This window comes from Lagopus leucura, unplaced genomic scaffold, assembly GCF_019238085.1.
Source record: "Lagopus leucura isolate 7727_CA_CO unplaced genomic scaffold, USGS_WTPT01 Super-Scaffold_100029, whole genome shotgun sequence".
Lineage (NCBI taxonomy): Eukaryota > Metazoa > Chordata > Aves > Galliformes > Phasianidae > Lagopus > Lagopus leucura.
Genome location: NW_024962280.1, coordinates 1,124,211 through 1,132,438, shown reverse-complemented (window position 1 = coordinate 1,132,438; position 8,228 = coordinate 1,124,211). Strand labels below are relative to the sequence as shown.

Here is an 8,228-nt window from a genome sequence, read left to right as displayed (position 1 = left end):
TAAGAAAGGAACAAAAGTATTTTCTCTCATCCTGAAGGAGATAGAGGGCCTCCTGAACTTTTACAGCTCCCTGCCTTTACTTCCACAGCTCTAATATCTATACAGCATGACCTGTATTTGTCACTTTCTCTACTCCACTTCTCTTTTCATTTATTCTTTAAAAAGTTTAGCCCTTGCCTTCCCACCTAGGAGATTGCGGGATGGCTGCAAGGGCACTGGCAGTGAGCAGTGAGCAGTGTCACACAGTGCCAGCAGCCCTGCATGCAGCACCGGGCTGCTGGAGCACCCACAGAGCAGAGTCTGGGTGGCCTGCAGGTAGCAGTGCTCCCCAGGAGCTGATATTGGGCTCAGTCTTGTTCAATTTCTACATCAGTGACCTGGATGAAGGGATAGAGTTCAAGTTTGTTGGTGATATGAAGCTGGCAGGGCTGTGTGGCCCCTTCAGCTTGCTGAAGGCTGTGTGGCCATTCAGCAAGGTATGGACAGGTGGGAGAGTTTGGTGGAGAAGAATCTGATGAGCTTCAACAAGGGCAAGAGTAGAGTACTACAGCTGGGGAGGAATAATAACACACCAGTACAGGTTGGGGGCTGAACTGTCGGAAAGAAGCTCTATGGAGAAGAACCTGGGGGTCCTGGTTGACCAATGGTTGACCATGAGCCAGCCATGTGCCCTTGTAGCCAAGGCCAATGGTATCCTGGGTGCTCTACAAAGAGTGTGGTCAGCAGGTGAGGATGCTCTTCTCTCCCTTGATCTGCGCTGGTGTGGCCACGTCTGGGGCACGGGGCCCAGTTCTGAGCTCCCCATTTCAAGGCAGGCAGGGAACTGTTGCAGAGAGTCCATTGGAGGGTGCAGAGATGGAGATGCCTGGGGGCCTGACCACCTCCTGATGAGGAAAGGCTGAGAGCACTGGTGCTGTTCAGCCTGGGAAAGAGAAGACTGAGAAATGGATCGTATCAATACCTGTATGTATACAAAGAGCAGGAGCCAGGTGGATGTGGCCAGGCTCTTTTCAGCCCTGGCCAGTAACAGGACCAAGGGCAACAGGCACAAACTGGAACTTTGGATCTGTGATTCTGTGAAATACAGAATGGAGAGGGGAGGGAAGGAAGAGCTGCCATGGATCTTCATGTTATTCCCGCACGCCAGTGCAGACGGTGCATGAAGGGCCTGCTGCAGAACACCAGCACTGCGGGTGCCTGCATTTCTCATAGGAGCCATTCATTTTAGGATGGATCCAGCTGCGTGCCTGTTATTTTGGCTCTGCCAGTTTGACTTAACAAACACATCTTGATGGGAAGTCCCAAAGTGCCAGGAACGCCCCTTGTTCACCAGCGGGTTTCAGCAGCCTGCTGAACGTTAAAGGGCTGCTCAGACAGGCTGAGATGTGACTGGCCAGGGATGGCCCACTGGGGACACCCTTCCTTTATTTGGCCTGACACATGAGCTAATGCAATGCACTCCCCATTCATCATAGCTACATCCCAAATCGTGACTTGGTTAAAAAAAAAAAAAAAAAAAAAGGCATTGCAGAGAGGTCAGAGGGACTTTGTCAAAACTTTCCTGAAATTTCCAGCTAAGAACAGAGCAAAATAGCCTTTCCCAGCTCTCCAGAAGCAGCCTGACTCAGAGTAGGTACAAGGAGTGAGAGCCTGAGCCAATGGAGGGATCTGGCTAATAAGATGCAGCTGGCTGAGCTACCAAACCTGCAGCTGGAGGCACGGGCAGTGGGTTGGGGGGGTTTGTTTGGGGTTGTTGGCTCTCCTTATGTGGTATTCTGGAAGATGAACCTGCATGTGGGCTTAAAAACTGGAAATGTCCAACAGGTAAAGCTCCCCTCAACATAAGGTTGTTAAGTCTAGGCTGGGAAGGGTATGTTGGCTGAGAGCTGGGCAATCACTGCACGGCCTGAGCTCTTTGAAAACACACCATGGGTGGAGGTGGGCTGCTGGGGGCACTGAGGCTGCACTAAAATGGGGGGCTGTGCTTGGGACAGCGTGACCAGCACCTGCATGAAGGAAGTATACATTTTATATATATATTTATAAATATAAAATAGTGTACACAAAAAGGTTTAAAAGATAATTTGCCATGCTGATCACTTCCATGGATTATGCTGTACACTGAAGGAAAAATCTGGTGCACTTTGAAGTGGCACAGAGCTGGTGAGCTCTGCTCTGTCTCGGAGTGAAGTCAAAAAGTCTTTTTTCCAGTCCTAATGATAACACTTCTATGTTTGAAGCTAAAAGCTTTGCACAGCTGCTGAGACAGGCTGTGTTATCAGCAAAATGTTCCCAATTTTGGTTGTGGGGTTTTGGGTTTTTTTTTTTTTTTGTAACAAAGTGCTGCCTCCTGCTGGGTAAAAGGGTCTGTGATAAAGCTTGTCTTAGGTTATTATTAAGTGGTTTTAACTTGAAGTTTGGGGAGAAGCGTGGCAGAGCTGCTCCCACCCACCTGGAGCCCTCCTGGCCCGGGGTCCTGCACTGCTGTGTGTACTAGCAAGCACTGTGGGCTGATGGATAAGAGCTCTGGACGGGGTTCCTCGCCTGAATTGCATGCCCAAGTAGTGTGAAATGAATGGCAAGTGAATAACTGCAAAAATCTGCATGGTTGGTTGGTTGGTTTTCCTTTTTTAATCTGTTTAGAGAAATATTAGCCAGTGGTATTGTGAGTCTTCCCAGAACCTAAGTGAGGTTTTGAGCATCTTTAAGAATCTTGTAGTTCAGACCATGGTCCATTCCAGAAATAACAGAATTATCCTTCTGTGCTGATAAAATGAATTACATGAAGCATAATCCTGACTCTTGCTGCACTGTACAGTATGAAGGAACTATAAAAGCAAAAATCCCTATTCATGTCTGTTATGGAAAAAGGAGTGTAACTCACAAATGACCTGCTAACGTGACTTTCAGATCTCCCTTTGTTTCTAGCTAACTGTTACTGGAAATAGTCATGGGTACCGATATGCTACATCCCTTATTCCCATGGCGCACCCTGCTCGCATTTGTGTTGGTTTTCTCAGCGCTGCAGGGACAGACGGCTCGTTGTTGGCAGCTCCTTTTATTTGTGAGTACCTCGTGATCAATCAGACGTGGTGTCTGTTGGCTATCTCAGTAAAACGAAACATCCTGCCCGTACGTTGGCACTTCGATTCCCCGTCCCGCGGCTGGCCACGCTCCGCGGCACCGCACCCCCCCCGCAGTGCGGCTCCAGCCCGCTAGGTGGCGCACTGCCCCTTCGGAAAGGAGCGCTCCCATGCAAACAGGCAGCTGCGGGTCAGGAGGGTGCGCAGCGCTCGGAATTGCCCCGGTGCACGCAGCCCCTCCTGGCCCCATTCTGATACGCACATGGACAAAGCAGTGACAGATTTGCTTGATTTAGCTGAGATGAAGCATCTCAGCGCTGGCTGTATCTGTCTGTAGAGGAAAAAACTCGGCAAAGCTGCTCACCGATTGCACTGAAGATGTTTTCAATCTGGTGCAGTCAGTCTATCAGATATTGCTCAGGATGTGGTTCTGTTGTGGCTCCCAGCACGGCACGGAGCCTCCCTGGGCTCACAGCACCCAGCAGCACGGCCTCACCCTGCCTGGTGCGTGGCTGCAGAACACAGCGCTGGCAGCAGTAGGAGAGAATCACCTCTCCTGCTGTGCAGCAAGGTGACTGCAGGGCTGGGTGTCCTGTCACAGCTGGGGCCACAGGGACTGATAGAAAACAAGACAATCTTTTTGGATCTCCAGACTGTTTTATTGAGAAATGCTCTGTTGGGCTCAGCCTGCAGGCACGCTGCTGTGTGCGTGGCCCAGGGTAAGGACAGCACGTGTGATGTCAGGGTTTGCTGACTGCTGGTGTCACAGCTAGCAGCAATAAAAGCAGGCATTGTACTTCTAGTAGCACATGGTGTCTCGTATGTACCGACACATTCCTCAGCTTCCCAGGGCTGCAAGTGCTCTGAGAGAGCAGGATAAGCCCTCACTGGACAAGCTGATCTTTCTTTCACTGTCCTTTAAAGCTGCAGGCTCATGATGCATCCACTAAAAATAATTTAGGCCTGTCCTCGCGGTGACAAACATCCTCCTGGCTGAACGAGAGCTAAATCTGTCTTGCTGAGGTCTGCCTGTCAGGACACAGCCTGTTCTTTTCCATCTCCCCTGTTGCTCGTTTCTGCTCACACTCCGTGCTAGGGGCTCACTCTGATTTATTCCAGGCTGGAGCTTTGATCCTTTGCCTTTTTGCTGGCGTGCCTGCAGATACAAATTGCTCAGTGGTGATAATCTGTGAGAAGCACATCGTGGAGCACTGGTTCTGGAGAGGTGTGCGATGTAAAGAACAAACTGCTCAGGTCTGCCCTTCTGCTGATGGCACTGGGTGTAAGAGCCTCTCACCAAAGCACAGGGCCGTGCTGTGAGCTCAGGGCACCTCTCCCAAGCTCAATGTCACTTAATTCCATTTGACATTAACCCAGTTTTTTACTTCCAGATGAAAATGCTATCAGTGATGGCAATGTTCTCAGGACAGAGCCAAGGCAGGTGTGTGTGCCAGCACACGTGCAGAGCATAATGCTTTTTAAAAGCATGTTGTGATTGCTTGGTGTGGATAACACCAAGCCTGGTTGCTCATTTCTCCACTCCAAATGCTGGTAGGTGGCACTGCTGGCCCATGGAGGGGGCTGAGACAGAGCCAGAGCACAACAAAAACTGCTTCTCAGTCCCAACTTGTGTCCTGTGTCTTTACTCAGAGGACAGGAAAGACAGAGAGCAGCCAGAGCTGTATGAGCAAACAGCAGTGATGGTGCTGCCACCAGCCCTGCCCTTCCTCTGAAGCTGCCTGCTGCAGTTCAAAGGTTGGTGCATTAACTGCCAGGGTTGGTATCAGCTGGACACGTTTAATGCCACTTCTCAAACCAGTTCACTCAATCACATAACGTGCACGCAGACAAAACGTGCTCTGTGATCTGCATCTGAATGTCTGCTGCCTGCTCGGCGTTGTCTGATGATGGTAAGACCTGATAAATTCCACTTGCTTTGTCTTGATGCCACTCAACGGGAGAAACAAGTGTGAGTTTTGAATGTGCTGGAACACAGACTGGAACCAAAAGGATGTTAAGCATGATGTCCAGTTTGAAAATGCACCCAACTACTGTTCAGCAATACACGATCAGATGGTGGGGAAGGCTCACTGATTTGAATCTTTTCTTGGTAAAGCCTTCAATGACTTTAAGCTTGACACCAGCAGTGGCTTCACTGGCAAGAGTTGAGGAATGCACTGAAACCAACAAAATGAGAATGGAAGGTAGAGTCGGTTAACGTGAAACAGACAGACAGACACTTGTATGAAGGGCTGTGCTCACACTCGTGCTTTTGGTTTTGTACCAAGTTATTCCAAGCAGAATGTAACTACTGAATTGCTCTTTTCTCCTTCAAAACCACAAAGAGTTGAACGTAACCACCCTCTGGGAACCATTTCAAATATCCCTCGTTTCTCAGAGCTGTTAATTTAGAGTCCACACTTGCAGTCTCTGTAAATCTTTTATAGAAGTCGCCTACCTAAATCTTCTTTAAGTCTTAATTTGACTGAGTAAAGCTTTCTTGCTCCAGACTGAGTAAATTGCATTGCCACAACTTTTAGTGCCAAGCTCTTCCATATCATTGCCAACCTCGTATGTGATCCACACTGCAAGTGTTCCTGCAATCAGGTTCTATAACATAGGTTCTGTCTATAATTCTTACAGATTCTTCACTAGTTTATCAGATTCAAGTTGAAGAATAGAAACAGATCTCCTAAAAATTTGATTTAAAAAAAAATCCCAAGTCTTTGAAATAAAAAATTGATTGACTGCAATGGGTAAATTAATTCAGTAACATTCCCTGTTCTCTTAAACTGATCTACTTGATACGACAGCAGAAACTTTCAGGTATCACCTAATGTCACAACATTTTACTGCTTAATAGCCTGTCACGTTGTCGTCTTATACATTGACCTCATTCTCCAAGGAAATGTTTCTGCCATCACAGTCTCACTTTTCTGAACAAACCCCTTCTATTCTGTGAAGGGATCTGCATGTTGAAATTTGCAGTTCTTTGCCTAAAACCTGCTCTTCTATTTCCTTTAGTGAAACATTTGCTGACAAACCTGTAAAATCCTCAGGGGATGTTCGGGATGGAGGTGGTTCACTTCCCCACTAGGATGGAGGTTTCTGGATACCCTACAGCTCCTTTCCCACCAGGTTTACTTGGAAACTGGTGTTACCTTCATTTCATCTTTGCCCATCCTCTGCTTCCCAGTTCACTGCTCAGCTTTGGAGTCTGCACCTGCAATCAGAAGTAGGGAAAAATGCAGCAGCATTGCAAGGTGCTGCAATGGTGTAGATACCAAAGGAGTGCAGGACAGACACCGGAGATTTGGGAGCTGCCATACGCTGCTGCACCATCCCAGGACTATCTGCTTTGCTCAGGTGAGATGGGGACTCGTTCTGCCCCAAAGCCACGGCCAGCAATGGGGCTGGTGGGGACCCTGACAATGCCTCCTGGCACCCTGTGCTCAGCACTGGTGTTGCAAACACTCCATGTGATTTCAGGCCGTCGCACGAATTCTTGAAACCAAAGATGGGTATTTCAGTGTTCGTTTTGATGCCAGTAGTTATGTCCACGTAGTCAACTTAAAGAGCTCCCAGATATGACTCGGGGCTGAAGGGCACATTAGACTCATTAATGTACTCACATCCATGATTCAGCCAGCAGTTATGGACTGCCTTCATTTTCCAACAACACGCTGCTTCCTGGCAAAAAAGCATGAACTTATTAACTGCTGTGCTGATGGGTTTAAGTTGTCTACAGTGCGCAGTGGGGTATGGTTCTGGGGAGGTGACAACACAGGCTTTCCCTCCTGTTGGTGGTGTTACAAAATAAAGCGTTAGATTAAAGATTTAATTGGAAGTTAGGAAGCAATTCTTTTCTCAGAGGGCAGCAAGGCCACAGAGCAGTGGGTGCCCCATCCCTGGGGGTGCTCAAAGCCAGGCTGGATGGGGCTCTGGGCTGCCAGCCCATGGCAGGGGGATTGGAGCTAGATTATCTTGAACATATCTTCTGACCTAAGACATTCTATGATTTATTAATGTAGCTCCACTGTACCATCCTGGAGACATCAGGTACTAGCTCATCAGATGCTACAGACTTTGTTTTTTGTTGTTTTTTTTTTTTTAATATGCTGCTATGGGGACAACACATTGCTCAACTTTACTGAATTGAAAAACATACGCCTCCATGAGAACCGATACAAACCTGGGGTTTCTTTACCCAGCTCCCCTTTATTATTTCTTTAACCTGCAGTACTTTCAGTGACCTGTACATTGCTTCTGCCACTGCAGAGATGCTTAGCACGAGCTTTGTGTGCTCACTGGCTGCACCAGGCACCCAAGAGGGCTGCTGGAGGTTTCTAAAAGAAAAGATCTCCAGTCCCCCAGGTTGGTGGTAGGCTTCTTAAATCTATGTAAAATTGTTTTGAAAATCTCAGTGACTGCACGGTATGAGGCTCAGGGAAGGAAGTTGTGAAAGGGCCAGGAAATGGGGTGGGTACAGAACCCCTCCAGCCAACCAAACCCCTGCTGAGCCACAAACTGCAGCAACCACCCAGCACTGGGGGAAAAGGGAAAAGCAATTAAATCCTTCTGAAAAAGCACTATTCCAGTGATAGTTACAGACTGGCTCTCAAACCCCAAATACAAACAGGGAAGGGAAGACTGACAAACAAGCACTGTGAACTGTGAACTCTGAAAGCCTTGTTTGTAAAGCCTCACCCTGACCATGACACAGAGCCCAGTGCCTCACCCAGCTGCTCCACACCTCCTCGGCCGCCCTTGCTGGCAGCCAGGCCTTGTGCACCTCCAGCTCACTGCCACAGCCTGGCAGCACCGCCCTGATCAAACTGATTGATCAGCATCTCGCATTTGTATCTCCCCACAAAGGCTCCTTACCACCCGTCTCAGCACACGGAGCAGCACGGACTGCTGGCTCTTTGCTCAGTGAATCACAGAATCACAGAACGGCCGGGGTTGGAAGGAACCTCAAGGACCATGAATCTCCAACCCCCTGCCACGTGCAGGGCCACCAACCTCCACATTTCATAGCAGCCCAGGCTGCCCATGGCCCCATTCAACCTGGCCTTGAACACCTCCAGGGATGGACGGGGCATCACAGCCTCTCTGGGCAGCTGTTCCAGCACCTCACCACTCTCT

At 48.8% G+C, this 8,228-nt stretch overlaps 1 long non-coding RNA gene across 1 annotated transcript; it reads right to left on the bottom strand.

Annotated features, from left to right (window-relative positions):
* Positions 1-3,720: 3,720 nt before the first annotated feature.
* LOC122185506 lies at positions 3,721-8,077 on the bottom strand. Its single transcript, XR_006180893.1, has 2 exons — positions 6,128-8,077; positions 3,721-5,260 (listed from the first exon to the last, which is right to left on the bottom strand). It is a non-coding gene; the product is annotated as an uncharacterized LOC122185506 (long non-coding RNA).
* Between the last annotated feature and the right edge of the window lie 151 nt (positions 8,078-8,228).